We start from the raw sequence: 16,283 nt of genomic DNA, 5'->3' as shown, positions 1-16,283 counted from the left end.
ATTTAAATTTACAAATATTTTAAAAGACAACACTGGGAAAGCCATTGTAACCTTTGAGGTAGATAAAACATTTTGAAGTACTATCAAATCATACAGCTTGATCCACAAAACAAAAAAGTGCACATTGTATTAAAACAAGTATTAGAGTTGTTTTGTCTGTGGTTAGTTTTGTTAATAGATTTAATCAAAAGCAGTAAGAAGCTATTTAAATAAATAGATTTCTTAGAAAAATGTAAATTTAGTATGCAGAAATACACTGATACTACTAATAAGAAGTAGATAGTAAGCTAGAAAAAGCAATTGAAATATTTGGAAGACAAATAAATGTAAAATACCTAACCTAAGTATTATTTAAAAATATACAATTAAGATGGTGCAAACTGGAGGAAAACAAGTATAAATGCATTTGGCTGAATTAACACCACATGCTGCAATGTTGCCCATATCATACATTCTGTAAAAGACAACACAGAGGGACGGCAAAGAATATTGTGATTTTCAGAGATCTGGCATGAGCAAACCAAAGGGGAAAGGGATGGATCTCTTAGTTGCTCAGAATTGTGAATATTTGATTGATTTAAGGTTCTATTCATTTCTCAGAAACCTGATGAAATTCTTCTGTATATAAATTCTAAAAATAACCACTAAGGATATTGACAAAACTCAAAATGTAATTCAAATTACAGAAATAAGTTTTAAAAATTGAAAATGTAACTACATTGAAAGAATTGAGGTGAAGAAATAAAAATCTAACTCAGGTTTACTGGAAAATACTCGGGAAAGGCAACACAAAGTTAAATGCATATACACAAATTAGCTTGTGATAGAGCTAAGATGAAATGGTATATTGGTTTCTAATTTTTTATCAAATAAAAGAAATAAGGAGTTCTTGGAGAAACAGGGTAATTTCAAAATTCATAGAAGAAAATTTTTCAAGGATCCTGAGAAATGCTAATATATAAATGAATAATGAACAACAAATCATGGGGATGCAAAATGAAATAAAAAAATAAAATAATGTCACTGTTTATTTATAAAGTAGAGAATTTTTTATCAGGCTATACTGATATAAACAATAGAACAAATACCAAAAAATTGACAAACTTCCCTTAAGAAAGTATTCAAATATTTAAATGTTGAAAGTTTTATAGACATTTAAAAATAAAGCCTAGTCAGGAGATGAATAGAGGAGAGCAAGAAAAGAGACATCAATAGAGGGAACCATTATAGATTTAAAGAGAAATCTGGCACTAGGGAATTGTACATAGATCCACAAAGATGACCCCAACTAGGAATCTAAGCAATAGTGGAAAGGCTACTTTAAATGCCCTATAATGAGAATGATGACTACCTTAAATGCCATCCCAGACTCTTCATCTAGTAGGCAATAGAAGCAGAAAAAGACACCTACAGCCAAGCACTGAGACGAACTCATAGAATCCAGTTGCAAAGAGGAAGGAGTGTCAAACAAAGGGGTCAAACCTATTCTGGGAAAACCCACAGAAACATCTGACCTGAGCAAGTGGGAACTCATGGGGCCCAGTCTGACAGCTGGGAAATAAACATAGTACCCTATGAGCGTGGGTGTCAACTAGGAGAACTGGGAAATCTATGGGGCCTCTCGCAGTGAAACCAGGATGTATCCCCAGTGCATGAATGGACTTCAGGAGCCAGTTCCCCATGGAGGCAAATCTCTTAGCCTAGATACACAAGGAAGTGCCCAGGCCCTGCCCCAAATGACTTGATAGATTTTGATGATCCCTCATGGAAGGCCTCACCTGGGAAGTGGATGAGAGATAGAATGGGGGGTTTGGTGGGGGACATTGGAAGATGGGAGGGAGAGGAAACTGTGATAGGTATAGAAAATAGCATTGTTTCTAATTTAAATAAAATTTATGAAAAAAAGCCTTCCAAAAAAATCCATAGTAATAAGCACTTATAAACAGGTCCACTGATTAAAACAATTTTTAGTAATCAGACTATTGGTACAATTAAAGTATTTGCATAATTGTAAATGACTTACTGCAAGATATGATATGCATTAATGTTATTGAAATAATAGGCATTGCTTTAGTGAAACAACATGACAAAGACCATGCTAACCAGAGGTTAAGGATGACATCACCATAATAAGACAATTAAATGTGTAATATTGAAATGCATACATCCCTTCTGTGGTGAATATGTCAACATATAAACACAACATAAAAAGATATTTAACAAATGAGGTTATATAGAGATATCTCTTCAGTGGTACATATATATATATGTGTGTGTGTGTGTGTGTGTGTGTGTGTCTGTATAGTTGTGTGTGTCTGTATCTATCTCAGGCAAGCTGAAATAGGAGAGCATTCTACAAAACAATGAACATCCTGTATTTCAATAGTGTCAAAGACTTATGAGATAAACACTAAGTAACTATCACAGGTGGGATGAAATACCCACACAAGCAATGGAAATTCAGGTACACATTCTGAAGCATAAAGTGGCCCTGATGTAAGTACAATCTGAAGACAGCCCACAGATTAGATAGTAGAGTAATACCAGTGGTGTTTTCTGTTTTAATAATTGCCATAATTTTATTATTCTAGATGTCAGTATTAGAGAAGCCAGATAAAGGGAACATTTGAACTCTTCTACTTTCTAACAAATATGAATCTAAAAGTATTCCAGAGTTTACCTTAACATCTTCATTTGTAGAAATGTTAGTTTGGGGAGTACCTCTATGGGAACCTGGTGTATACTCATATATAAATCATTGATATATCATATGTAATATGTATTTTTGTAAATATCAAGTATATTCTAAGTTTCACATGAGCCTATTTTCCACAAGAGATGAAGGAAGCTAGAAAAATATACATACAAATTCTAAGCAAAATTATAACACTTCTTGATCTAAATGACATATAGAAAGGGAAACCGATAAAACAAAAACTGATTTTCAGATTTGAACTCCTCATAGTAGACAAATATGAACCATATCAGAAATTATAAGTAAAACAAGAATAACTGTATCATAGAAAATAATAAAATTGGATCATTATGAGAGAAATTTATTCATTGCAAATAAAGGATATCCAAATATCCTAGAGAAAGATGAAATATCATTTAATAGTAACAGTAATATAAAATTAATGTTAATAGTGACTATATCATCCTCATCAAGCTACAAACTATGGATCAGATTTCATCCAGTTTATCTAAAGTTAGTAAATGATACTTTCCTATAGAAAATACAGAAATACTAAAATAACATTCCAAATGAATGGGCAGCTTCTCAGTAATGAGTTAGTCACTCTAATTTTATAAAATCTTTAGAAGAATCTGTTAAAATACAAATCATCATATCCTACAGGGGACAGCCAATGGCTATTACAGTCCTGCCCAACTAAAAGAAATAATGACACATGATAGAAATAAAAGTTCAATTAAATGAGAATATAGTTTCTGTGAACTTTTCAACATGATATTTTATCTGAAAATAAAGTTTAATTTAATATTTTTCCAGACTTTTGTTTTTTTCTGGATTGATATTTGTCATACCATATGTATTAGTTGAACTAACAATAGCAGGAACATATTAATTTATATCTAATGAATATTATAAACTTTTTCTCAGTTACAGAGAGTACCTAGACCCATGATGAATATATTTCACGACTACTGGAAATATAAGTCAGAATATTTTCTATTGGATAAAAACCCAAAGGCAACCCTGTTTTATGTCATAGTTAGTACTTCTTGTTTTAATAAAGGATAAGACCTTGTTGAAACAAACTATAATATATTCCCTATTTGTTCAACACTTGTGGATTGAGCCAAGACATTAATTGTGTTTCAACCTCAAACTCAAGTACTTAGTGAGGCTTCCTCATAGATACTGGAAAGAAGTATTTTGCCTCTGTTGAGATTATTAAAGTTTTAGAATAGAAATGAGACATCTTAGAGAAAGGCATGCTGCTTAAGAAACTGTTGATATTCATCTATTACTTAGAAATAATGTTGGAAAATGCAAATACAAAGATACAAGAGAGAAATACATTAGGAAATTGAAAAGTGAAAATTGCCTAGACCCTCCCTCAAGGAAGAAGCTTTTGGTGTCCCTCTATCTGTATCCATCACCTTGCAAATTGAGCCCCAAAATTTATCAGTACTTAAAAGTGTGATGTCATCATTATGTCTTCATTCATTTGAAGCAATCCTTTGTGATTTTTCATGGAGGTCTCAAGATCCCTGACAGAATGGAATTGCTATATCTAGAAAATATTAGTTAGCTTAGTTAGACTTCCTACAGGAGGAGCTTGTATAAAGATTTGAAAATTTAAGAGTGAGGAAATCCCAAATACAAGGAAGAGAAGTAACCAAACAAGAGCATCATTGAACTAGCTTAGTTGGGAATGACAGGATGGGGAACTGCAAACAAGTATAGAACACATTCTAAGAATTATTAGAAGTGTTAAACCCAGTGTACCAGAATACCACTATAACAATCTTCCTAACTTAAACACCCATCATGGCTATTAATCCAAATACAATTTCTTTGCAAAAGTGCCCTGGTAAAGTACTGTGTGCAATGAAAATCTGGTTCAAAAATTCGTACATTAAAGAATTCTATTAATGAAGAATTATATTAATTCCGTTAATGGTCAGGGAAATCAGTGTGGTCTGAAATGAAGAAGCCACTGTGCCTTGCACAGACCCTCATTAGAGGACTGAAGAAACAGACTTTTAGAACAAACAGATGCATGTCTTTTTCACTGTCCTCTTTCTTAGAAAGATGAAGTTACCTTTTTCAATTTTCATAGAGAACTTGATATACTGAGTATTTTACATCCCTCAGACATTTTAAATCAAAATGGCATTCAACTTCAAATAATGACTTATCCCATATTAATGGGATAACCTGTTGAATGATCATCAAAGTAGAGCAAAATCACGGAACACAAATACAATAAACATTTGTTTCATTAATAGAAACAAAGAGGGGAAGGAACACTCTACAAGCTGGGACTAGAAAGGAACTTCTTCAACCTGACAAAAAAAGAATATCAAAAAATAAACTCCACAAGTAATATGATAACTAATGGTGAATATGCTCCTTCTAAAGTTATGAACAAGACAAGGGTGCTCCTTCTCACCAGATTCATATATGTTATCCTAAAAGCTCTAGTCACAAGAACTAATAAATAAGGTAAACTTAAGTGAATTCCAAATAGAAAAGAAGAAATAATATGTCATTGATGATCTTATTATCTGTATATATGATTGTAAGGAACCAACCCAAATAAGTGATTAAACAGGGTAACTAGCTGCATTATTCTCACTATAAAAACATGGATCTCATCTGTATTCATAATCAATAAACAAACTAGAAAGACAATGAGGAAAACGATTGTGTTTAAAATAGTATCAAAACTGGGTGCTGGAGAGATAAATTAGTGAGTAAAATGTTTGCCATTCAAGCATGGGGACTTCAATTCAGATTTCCAGCACTATGTAAAAACACTTGTAATCTATAGGTAGGAGGCAGGGGCAGGCAGGTGGATACTTGGAGCTCATTGCCTACACAGATTTGCTAAATTAGTGAGATTCATGATCAGTGAGAGACCATGTTAAGACATATGATGTTGACCTCTGGCCTCAATATTCAATTGCTAACACACATGCATACACATGAAAACTTATGCCAAATTTGCACAAAGAAAGAATTTCTAAAAATAAAACTGCTTATAAATTTTGGAGAAAAAGAAAGAAAAACATACTTTGAATATTATCCTCTGAAGGAAAAACTTGCCGGAGAACTAAATAATTGGAAAGTACCCAGATCCATCAATCAGGGCTGGAGTCATGAAAAGTTATATTCCATGGATTGATGCACAAATTAAGCACAAGACTCATCATATCCTACATAATGTCTTTAGAGAAATTACTACCTGATACTAAAATTCTGGTAGAATTTAAGGGACTCAGAACAGCCAAAATCATCTGTTAAAAGACCAAGAAAGAAAAAACATCCCATTTCAGACCTTGCTCCAAAGCCATAGGCATGAAGAGGATGGATTTAGAGAAGAATAAACATAAAAATCCCTATAAGGAGATTTGAGTGTCCAGAGTTAAGTGCTCATATATTAAGTAATTAATTTTCTGTTGTCTCATTTTTTTACATTGGCATGCAGACAATGGGTTTTTATATAATTTTCAGATACACATTATCTTCTTAGATGTCACTTACTTCCCACTCCTTTCTTGCCACCAACCTTCCTGCTCCTAGTAGCCTATTGTCAAGTTCATGTCCCATGAGTTCAATTGGTTTTTTTCACTGTTCATCCCATGTTAAGATCTCTTTTTACCTTCTCTTGGCCTCCTTTCTAGTTTCATGGCTTTCTCTCTCTGTCTCTGTCTCTGTCTCTCTCTCTCTCTATCTATCTATCTCCCAACACACACACACACACACACACACACACACACACAATGTTAACTTTTAAAACAAAATATATTTGTCTTTTTGACAGTGACTTATTTTGCTTAACATAATAAATTTCCAATTCCATTAATTACTTGCAAGTGTCATGATCTCATTTTTTTGTTTTTAATTGTAGCATGAATTCTAGATGGCATTAATATTAAAAACCCAGAGACAGATATTGAATTTTAAGCTGAAAATCAGAGAAACAAAGCGGCCAGTCACTAGAGTATTCTCACCTCTACCAGACCAAATGGTTATTCGTGTCTTCTGATTGCATCTCCAGACTGTACTGCTCTCCACCAAACCTCAGACTGTCCTCAGCTCCTAGCTCCTCCCACCTTTTATTCCTCTCTAGTGCTGGGGTTAAAGGTATGCGATGCCAAGTGCTGAGACCACCTTTATGTGAGTTCTGTTTCTCTTTTAGATTGGACCAATTTCGTGTGTCTTAGAGTAGCCTTGAACTAACAGAGATCAGTCTGCCACAGTCTGCTGAGTGCTGGGATTAACTGTGTATACTACAACTGCCTGACCTCTCTGGCTAGCTGTATGGCCAGCTTTGCACTCTGACGTAACAAGCTTAATTTGTTATGTCATAAAATATCATCATATTTAATTAAGTTTTTATTTAATTAAAATATAATTGGAGGCTGGAGAAATGGTTCAGTGGTTAAGAACACAAGTTGTTCTTCCAAAGGACTGAGGTTCAATTCCCAGCATCCACATGGCAGCTCACAACTGTCTGTAACTATATTTCCAATATATCTGATGCCCTCCCTTTTCTGCCTGGTCTTGCTGGGTGCTAGGCACACACATGGTGCAAACACATGGTGTGCATGCACACACACACACACACACAAAGAGAGAGAGAGAAAGAAGTAAAAACTTTTGCACATGAAATAAGGTAAATTAAAATATATATAATTATATCAATTCCCTTTTCTCCTCCTCTTTAGCTACTCCAGCTACTTCTGTACTGATGGTCTCTTTATTTATGATACTTACATAAATATATGTGTTTGTATGTATTACACATTTCTATATATACATATATGTATAATATAAGTATGAGTATAACATGTGTTTAATAATATATGTATAAGTAACAAATACATATATGCATAAATATAGAAACCCAGCCTGCTGCATTTATTGAGTATAGGTTGTGTGTACATGATTTCAGGACTTGGTCAAGATCATATTTTTAGGAGTTGATTAAAATTTCATTATGGATATTTACTGTATTTTCTTTACATATTGGCCAGTGCTGACACATAGGTTTTTTGCATTTCTTAGGAAATGTGAACAATGCTGAAACAAATAAAGATATAGCAAGACTTAGTATCCTTTGAGAATATCCTCAGGAATGTTGTAGCTTGCTTATATGTTCATTCTATTTTTATCTGTGAGACATTTAATCAGATTCACTGCACTGGTGTGTACTTCCACCAGCACGAAGTCTGTACTTAAGTCTGTGTACACGTCCCATTACATTCATTGATTTGTGTATGTTGAAAGCCCTGTGTTCCTGGATGTCACCAATTTTCTCATAATTATGCTCTTACTGTGTTCTTGAATTCTCTTTGTGCTTTCTTGAGAGCTTTTACATGCATTTATATTCATCAAAGGAATTGGTCTATCTTTGCTATTGTTGTGTTTTTAACTGGCTTTCCTATCAGAGTAATACTGGGCTTATAAATAAGTTTGTAAGTAATCTAATCCTATTACACAGAAAAAAAATTATACTTAGAAATCAGGTTACTGGTCCATCTCAGAGACTCACCAAAGAAATAAATATTATATTTTAACATGTGAAAAGCATTTGGGGGTCTGTATATTAAGAAAATAACATTAACTAGAGACTAGTTTCAAAAGACAGAAAGAAATCAGAAAAGTTATTTCAACCACCCAATATCAAATAGTGTGTAAACTGGTAAGATATACTCAGCATGCAATAGTGGCTCAAATTTTGAGAGTAACCAACAAATTTTAAATTTAGATTTATGGCCCTCTCTGTAAGACAGAACTCATCCCCGGCACTATTAATACAGCTAAGTATCCTTGACTATATATGTCATAATCCATAGTGAACAACCTATAACTATTATTCTGCAAAATGCACATAGTATTAATCTGTATCATAGATACTTATATTTATACTCATATATTAGTGCACCTCTCATTCCTTATCAGAGAGGCTAATTACAAAATAAATCCTTCTAAACAGTATATTACCACAATGCATGTGTAAAAGCAGAACTTAATTTTCAGTCATTGCACATTTTACTCAAACTTGAAAGAATCTCTTCTATTAAGTGCCCATGAAGGGAACACCTAGCATGTATTTTTTACTGGCCAGTACATTTCTAAGGCATCTGTCACTCTTTAATTATAACACCTTCCTACAAGCTCTGTAGGTCTTAGTATGGACTAAGAAAACACAAATACAGTTCTTTTACTCTTGAGTTTTGCTGAATTATACCAAAAGGAAAACAGTGCCACCTAATGTTAGCTATCATAGTAATGGCTTTGGAAGTTTATGTAATAACAGGAAGCAACACACTTTTCAGAAAGTATTTCTTAACAAATTTTGTGATCAATTAAACCATAGTTTGAGATTCATGTGAAAGAGAAATTTTTGTGTTTGAAAATATATTTCAGCAACAACCAGAATGATTTTAGTGACATATATTTGATGGTTAACTACTGCTTAAAATCAGAGGGTAAAGATAGTGTGTGATTCCCATCCCTTGTCCTGAGCAGATGTGTTGCTTAAACATTCTGTATGTTGAATTCTTCTATATGATATAACCTGTGATATACAATATTAAAATGATAAACATATTTGAAAATAACAAAATGATAAAAGGAGGCAATAGTCTACTACTGTTTGATTTACTGAAACAAGATTTTTAACATGATTGCTCTGCAAAGGGTGACCATGAATTCCTGACCCTCAGGCCTCCTCCTCCCAAATGCTAGAATCATAGACTGTGATTGGTGATGGAGAAGGAATGCAGGTCAGGGCTCACAGTGTGTGAAGTAACACTCTGAAAACATAGCTACACTCTTGCCTCAAACTTTCTTTCTTTGATCTAAAGAAGATGCATTGTGATTATAGAAGCCTGGAAGACTTTCAAAGAAGAAAGGGACAAATAAATGACCTCAATGAAAAATGATTACTGTTCATTTCAATCCTATTTGCTCTTTAAACTTTTTATGCTTCTGGGTTTTTGTCTTCATTTTTGCTTGTATACCATATGCTTGCCTGGTGCCCATGGAGTCCAGAAGAAAAGAGTAGACCCCTCAAGAACGGAGTTATAAACAATTTTTAGCTACCACATGAGTCTGGAAATTGAAAGGAAGTCTTATTGAAGAGCAGCCAGTGTTCTTACTGCTAGACAATCTCTACTGTTTCTAGGCCATTTGTCTTCATAGAAAGTATCAACTACCCTCAAACTAAACTCCTCCCCCTTCCCTTTATGGAACACTGAGATATGATCAAATATCACCACTGCTTGGTTATATTCACAGCTCTTCTCATTTGTGTGGCAGAATATATGGCAAACATAAGGGTTTATTGTGACTAAGAGTTTGGGGATACGGTGTATCATGAAAGGAAGGTCATGGTAGTTGGAGTATGAAGCAACCGGTCACATTGCATCCATATTAAGGAAGCAGAGAAATGTGTTCTGGGGTTCAGCTTACTTTCTCATTTTTATTCACTCTAGAACACAAGTCACTGAAAATATGATATGTACCCCTCATTCTTCCTAGCTGCTGCTTTGTACCTCCTAAGTGATTCCAGATCAAGTCAAGTTGACATGGAGATTAACTAACATGAGGGTCTAATTCTGGAATATTTCTTTAGATGTTTCTATGGAGTCTATAGTGCGCGATAAATAATTCTGCAAAGTTTACTCTCAATCTTAAAATAGAATTTGTACTTTTTGAAGCCTAGCAATCATAAAATGTTCTCTTTATTTTAAAATTTTGGGCAGTCATCTAATTTTCTCATATTTATTCCAATGAAGTAGTATCCTTGATTTACCTAGCTTACCCTTTTTGGATGCATAGAATGTATTGGGCCTAATATGCTTAGACAATCATATATTTGTGGCAGGAGAGATGACTTAGCAGTTAAGAGCACTTGCTGTTCTTTTTGTTGACCTGGGTTCCATTCCCAGCGCTTTGATGGTGGTATATGCAACAACCTGTAACTTTGGTCATAGAGGTTCTGATACCTTTTTCTGGACCCTGAAGTTATCCAAGAATGCATACTGTGAACAGACATGCATGCAGAAAAAACAGTTATACACACTAAATAAAAATTAAGGAAACTAATATATAAAATTAAACATAACACTATTTCTGATGTTTTCTTTGAAATTTTATTGTGTGTCTCTGTGTGTGCATGAGTGGGGATGACATATCCACATATGCCACAGAACACATATTGAAGTCAGAGGACAACCCTTTGGAAGTCAATTCTCTCCTTCTAGTTTTATGTATATTCTGGGGCTATAACTCCAAGTGACAAGCAACTACACCCAACCGGCCATCTCACCACCCTATCATATCTTATTTTAAAATATATTTTTTAGTAAATTTTACATTAGGAGTGAATTCTGCTAAATTTCACAAAGTTCCTGTGGCTTTAAATTGTCCTATTTGTAACATTCTCTTCACAACGATATTAAAGAATATGAAAAACCCTTCAGTATTTTATATTCAAATATAAAACAGTTTAATGGTCTCAAATGAGATTTTTAATAGATTATCTACAGTTCAAAGCTCACTTTTTATGTGTCTTATCAATGACCATTTTAAGAGATATAAAATTATGAAGGATATCAACAGAAGTCTTGCAAACATTTCATCTAGACAGCAGTACTCAACCTGTTGGTCATGACCACCACAGGGGTTGCCAATGGGATATAATGCATATCACATATTTACATTATGATTCTTAACAGTAGCAAAATTACAGTCATGAAATCACAACAAGATAATTTTATGGTTGGGGTCACCACAACATGAAGAATTAGTCCAAATCCTAATACCTTCAAAGGAAACCCTCATAGACTTGTTGGGTGTCACTGTAAAATAAATTGCACACTGGATGAGGGTATAGGTAGCTATTTATTATGGAAGGTACTTACAAGATACACGAGCAACCCAGGTGATTCAGCAGCTTTCTGAGACTGCATCAGAACCTGAAAGAGAGCAAGCCTCTCGCCTGCACAGCCTTTAATTCCCATGTCAGTATGTGCCTCTAGCCATGTCAAAAGAGGGTGTGGTCAGCAGCACAGGTATCTAAGTTGTCTTCTACAGTTGGGTGTAGATGTTGTCTGGTATTCTCTCACACGAAAAGAACTCATTTATGTAAGAAAACTTTACTGTGTTCTGATGGAACCATTAGTAGAATTTCCTTGGGTTAAGCCAGAAATGTTGCAGCAATGTTCTGCTGACAGAAGACCGAGCATCATTAGTCTATCAAATTCTTGGCCCTGAAGAAGCAACACAGGTAGAAAAGCTGCCAGGTGACTAGTCCCATGAGACAGAACAACGAAAAGATACTAAAGTACAGGACCTGGGTATCCACTGGTGACACACATTTCCTCTTCCATTTCTTCATTGCACAAAACCATAAATGATTATTTTCAAAAGTCCTTTAGGCATTATAACTCCACCTCCAATGATTTGCACTTCTCAACTTTGAAATCTCTTCCTAATTATTCATCTCCACTCCATGCTTCATGTCTAGAATCACATGTTGGTCAGCTATCTGACTTGTTCACTTGCTCTCAAAACACACTTCAAACATGTCATAATCTTCTATGGTAAAGGCAAACTTATTAGTTTCATCATGCATGGTGCACAAAATATGATTAGCAGAATCTGAGATCTTGAATTGGGTGTACAGAACAACAATGCCCCCAAACTGGCCAGTGATTTTGTACATGCCCCTCACTGACAAGTGCTTGTAAAGCTCTTTGTGAAGACCTTGCACAAGTTCCTGGATGCATGGAAGGAGAAGGTGAGAACTGAGCTGGGACTGAGCCAAGTAGGAGCAGAAAGAACAATGAGGATGGATGGGGCAAGGCCAGAATAGTGGGTCAAACAAACCAGACATGTTGCCAGAGCCTCATTCACAACCTGAAGCCTCTAATAGTTTATATTTTAACTTAATGAATGTCAGAACCTCCAACTTAACATTAGTTATTAGTCTAATTAGAATGCAGATCTTTGTTTATAATTTTAATATTATCACATTAGGTCTTCCAAAGATTATTTAAAATATCATGCTTTAGATTTTTCTATATTCTCTTATAATTGAATATGACTTGAAAACTTTTGACAGGGTTGGTTTTATGATTTAGCTTTAAAGGTAATTTAATCTTCTTTCATTTTTCTACCATAATGAAATAAATTTGAATTAGCATATGAGAAACCTGAATGCCTGCTGCTACTTGATTAAAGGGTATGAACCATCCATTTTCTTAAGACCATCCTCTCCCCATGGAACAGAACTATATGTACTGATCAGAAATACTTCATGAATCGCTTGATGAATTTTCACAAGGTAAAATATATTTCTAGCCAGAAGCTAGTTTGAAAGAGAACCGCATTAGATATTCAGAACGCTCACTCATTCTGAACTTTCTGTTCAGACTCCCTGCATAGACTGCAGCTATTCTACCCACTGAAATCACACACACGTGTATACACACAACACACACACACACACACACACACCATGGGAAAACATCTTTCTGATGTACAGTACCACAGATAGTCACTTAATTTACAGAAAAGTACAATTTGAATATTTACATGTCTGGTATCTTTTTAAAAAATACAGGGATACAGGAACATACCTAAACATAGTAAAAGCAATATACAGCAAACCAATAACCAACATCAAACTAAATGGAGAGAACCTCTAAAATCAGGAACAAAACAAGGTTGTCTACTCTCTCCATACCTCTTCAATATAGTACTTGAAGTAATACTAGAGCAACAAGACAACAAAAGGAGATCAAGGGGATACAAATTGGAAAGGAACAAGACAAATTTTCACTATTTGCTAATGATATGATAGTCTACATAAGTGACCTGAAGAATTCTACCAGGGAACTCCTACAGCTGATAAACACCTTCAGCAAAATGGCATGATACAAGATTAACGCAAAAAAAAAAAATCAGTAGCCCTACTATATATAGACAATAAAGGGGTTTAGAAAGAAATCAAAGAAACATCACCATTTACAATAGCCACAAACAACATAAAATATCTTGGGGTAACTGTAACCAAACAGGTGAAATACCTGTATGACAAGAACTTTGAGTCATTAAAGAAAGAAATTAAAGAAGGTACCAGAAAATGGAAAGATCTCCCATGCTCTCAGATAGGTAGCATCAACATAGCAAAAATGGCAAACTTACCAAAAGCTATCTACATATTCAATGCAATCCCTATCAAAATCCCAGCACAATTCTTCACAGACCTTGAAAGAAATATTCTCAACTTTATATGGAAAAACAAAAGACCCAGGATAGCCAAAACAACCTTGTGCAATAAAGGAACTTCAGGAGGCATCATCATCTCTGACTTCAAGATCTACTATAGAGCTATAGTAATGAAAACAGGTTTGAATTGACACAAAAATAGACAGGTAGACCAATGGAATTGAATTGAAGACCCTGAAATTAACACACACCTGATCTTTGACAAAGAAGCTAAAACTCTACAGTGGAAAAAGAAAGCATCTTCAACAAATGGTGCTGGCATAACTGGATGTGACAATGTGGAAGATTACAAATAAATCCATATTCATCACCATGCACAAAACTTAAGTCCAAATGGATCAAAGACCTCAACATGAATAAACTACACTGAACCTCTTAGAAGAGAAAGTGGGAGGTACCCCTGAATGAACTGGCACAGGAAACCTCTTCCTGAACATAACACCAGTAGCACAGACACCGAGATTGACAATCAATAAATGGGACAAAAGACACAGTCTGTAAGGCAAAAGACACAGTCAACAAGGCTAAACAGCAGCCCATAGAATGAAAAAAGATATTCACCAACCCCACATCTGACAGAGGGCTGATCTCCAAAATTTACAAAGAACTCAAGAAGCAAGTCTCCAAAACACCAAAGGATCCAATTAAAAAGTGGGCTACAGAACTGAATAGAGAATTCTCAGTAGAGAAGTCTAAAATGACTAAGAGATGCTTGCAAAAGTACTCAACATCCTTAGCCAAAATATACAAAGAACTAAAGAAGCTAGTGACCAAAACATAAAATAATTCAACTAAAAAGTAGGGTACAGATCTAAACAGAGAATTCTCAATAGAGGAACCTAAAATGTCTGAAAGACACTAAAGAAAGTGCTCAAAATCCTTAACCATCCAGGGAAATGCAAATCAAAACAAATCTGAGATCCAGAAATTCCACTGTTAGGCATATACCCAAAGGATGCACATTCATACAACAAGGACATCTGTTCAACTATGTTCATAGCAGAATTATTTGTAATAGTCAGAACCTGGAAGCAACCTAGATGCCCCTCACCCGAAGAATGGATAGAGAAAATGTGGTACATTTACACAATGGAGAAGAAAAAAAACTATGGAATCTTGAAAATTTGCAGGCAAATGGGTAGAACTAGAAGAAACCATCCTTAGGGAGGTAACTCAGTCACAGAAAGACAAACATGTGGTATGCATTCAATCATATATGGATCCTAGACATAGTGAAAAGAATTACCAGCCTACAATCCACACCACCAGAGAAACTAGGAAACAAGGAAGATCATAAGAAAGACATACATGATCCCCCAGTGAAGCAGAAATACAAGAGAGCCCCTGAACAAATGGGGAGTGTGGTGGGAGGGGAAGAGAGGGAGAAGAAAGAGGAGGGGAGAAGAGGAGGAGAGAGGAGGAGGGGATGAGAGAGGAGGAGGGGATGAGAGAGGAGGAGGGGAGAGAACATGATAAATCAGGAAGATTGAGTGGGGAGAGGAATAGAGGAGAGCAAGAAAAGAGACACATCAATAGAGGGAGATACTATAGCTTTAAAGACGAATCTAACACGAGGGAATTATACAGAGACCCAAAAAGATGACACTAACTAGGACCCTAAGCATTAGTGGAGAGCCTACCTTAAATGCCATCCTAGAGCCTTCATCCAGTAACTGATGGAAGCAGAAGCAGAGATCCACAGGCAAGCTCCTGAAATCCAGTTGTAGAGAGAGAAGAGTGATGATTAAAGGGGTCAAGACCATGCTGGGAAAGCTGAGCAAGTGGAACTCAATGACCCCATTCTGACAGTTGGGGAACCAACATAGGACCAAACTACGTCCCCTGAACAGCCTTTAACTAGTAGCTAATAGAAGCAGAAGAAGACACCCACAGCTAAACACTGAGACAAACTCTGGAATCCAGTTGCAGAGGTGGAGAGATGAGCAAAGAGGTCAAGACCAAGCTGGAGAATCCCACAGAAACAGCTGACCTGTACAACGGGGAGCTCATGGACCCAAGACTGACAGCTGAGAAACCAGCATAGGACTGTACCAGACCCCCGAACATGGATGTCAGTTTGGAAGCCTGGTTAATCTATGGGGACTCTGATAGTGGATCAGTTTTTATCCTAGTACACGAATGGATTTTGGGTGCTCACTCAACATAGAGGAATACTCCCTCAGCCTAGACGCACTGGGGAGGGCCTAGGCCCTGCTCCAAATGATATGACAGACTTTGAAGATCCCCCATGGAAGGTCTCACCCTCCCCGAGGAGCAGAAAGGT

The 16,283-nt window shown here is 35.5% G+C and overlaps 1 pseudogene; it reads right to left on the bottom strand.

The window, feature by feature from the left end:
* Positions 1-11,954: 11,954 nt before the first annotated feature.
* LOC110341014 lies at positions 11,955-12,602 on the bottom strand (annotated as a pseudogene).
* Between the last annotated feature and the right edge of the window lie 3,681 nt (positions 12,603-16,283).

Source organism: Mesocricetus auratus, unplaced genomic scaffold (genome assembly GCF_017639785.1).
Source record: "Mesocricetus auratus isolate SY011 unplaced genomic scaffold, BCM_Maur_2.0 Super-Scaffold_100027, whole genome shotgun sequence".
Lineage (NCBI taxonomy): Eukaryota > Metazoa > Chordata > Mammalia > Rodentia > Cricetidae > Mesocricetus > Mesocricetus auratus.
This window is presented reverse-complemented; position numbering and strand designations above follow the sequence as displayed.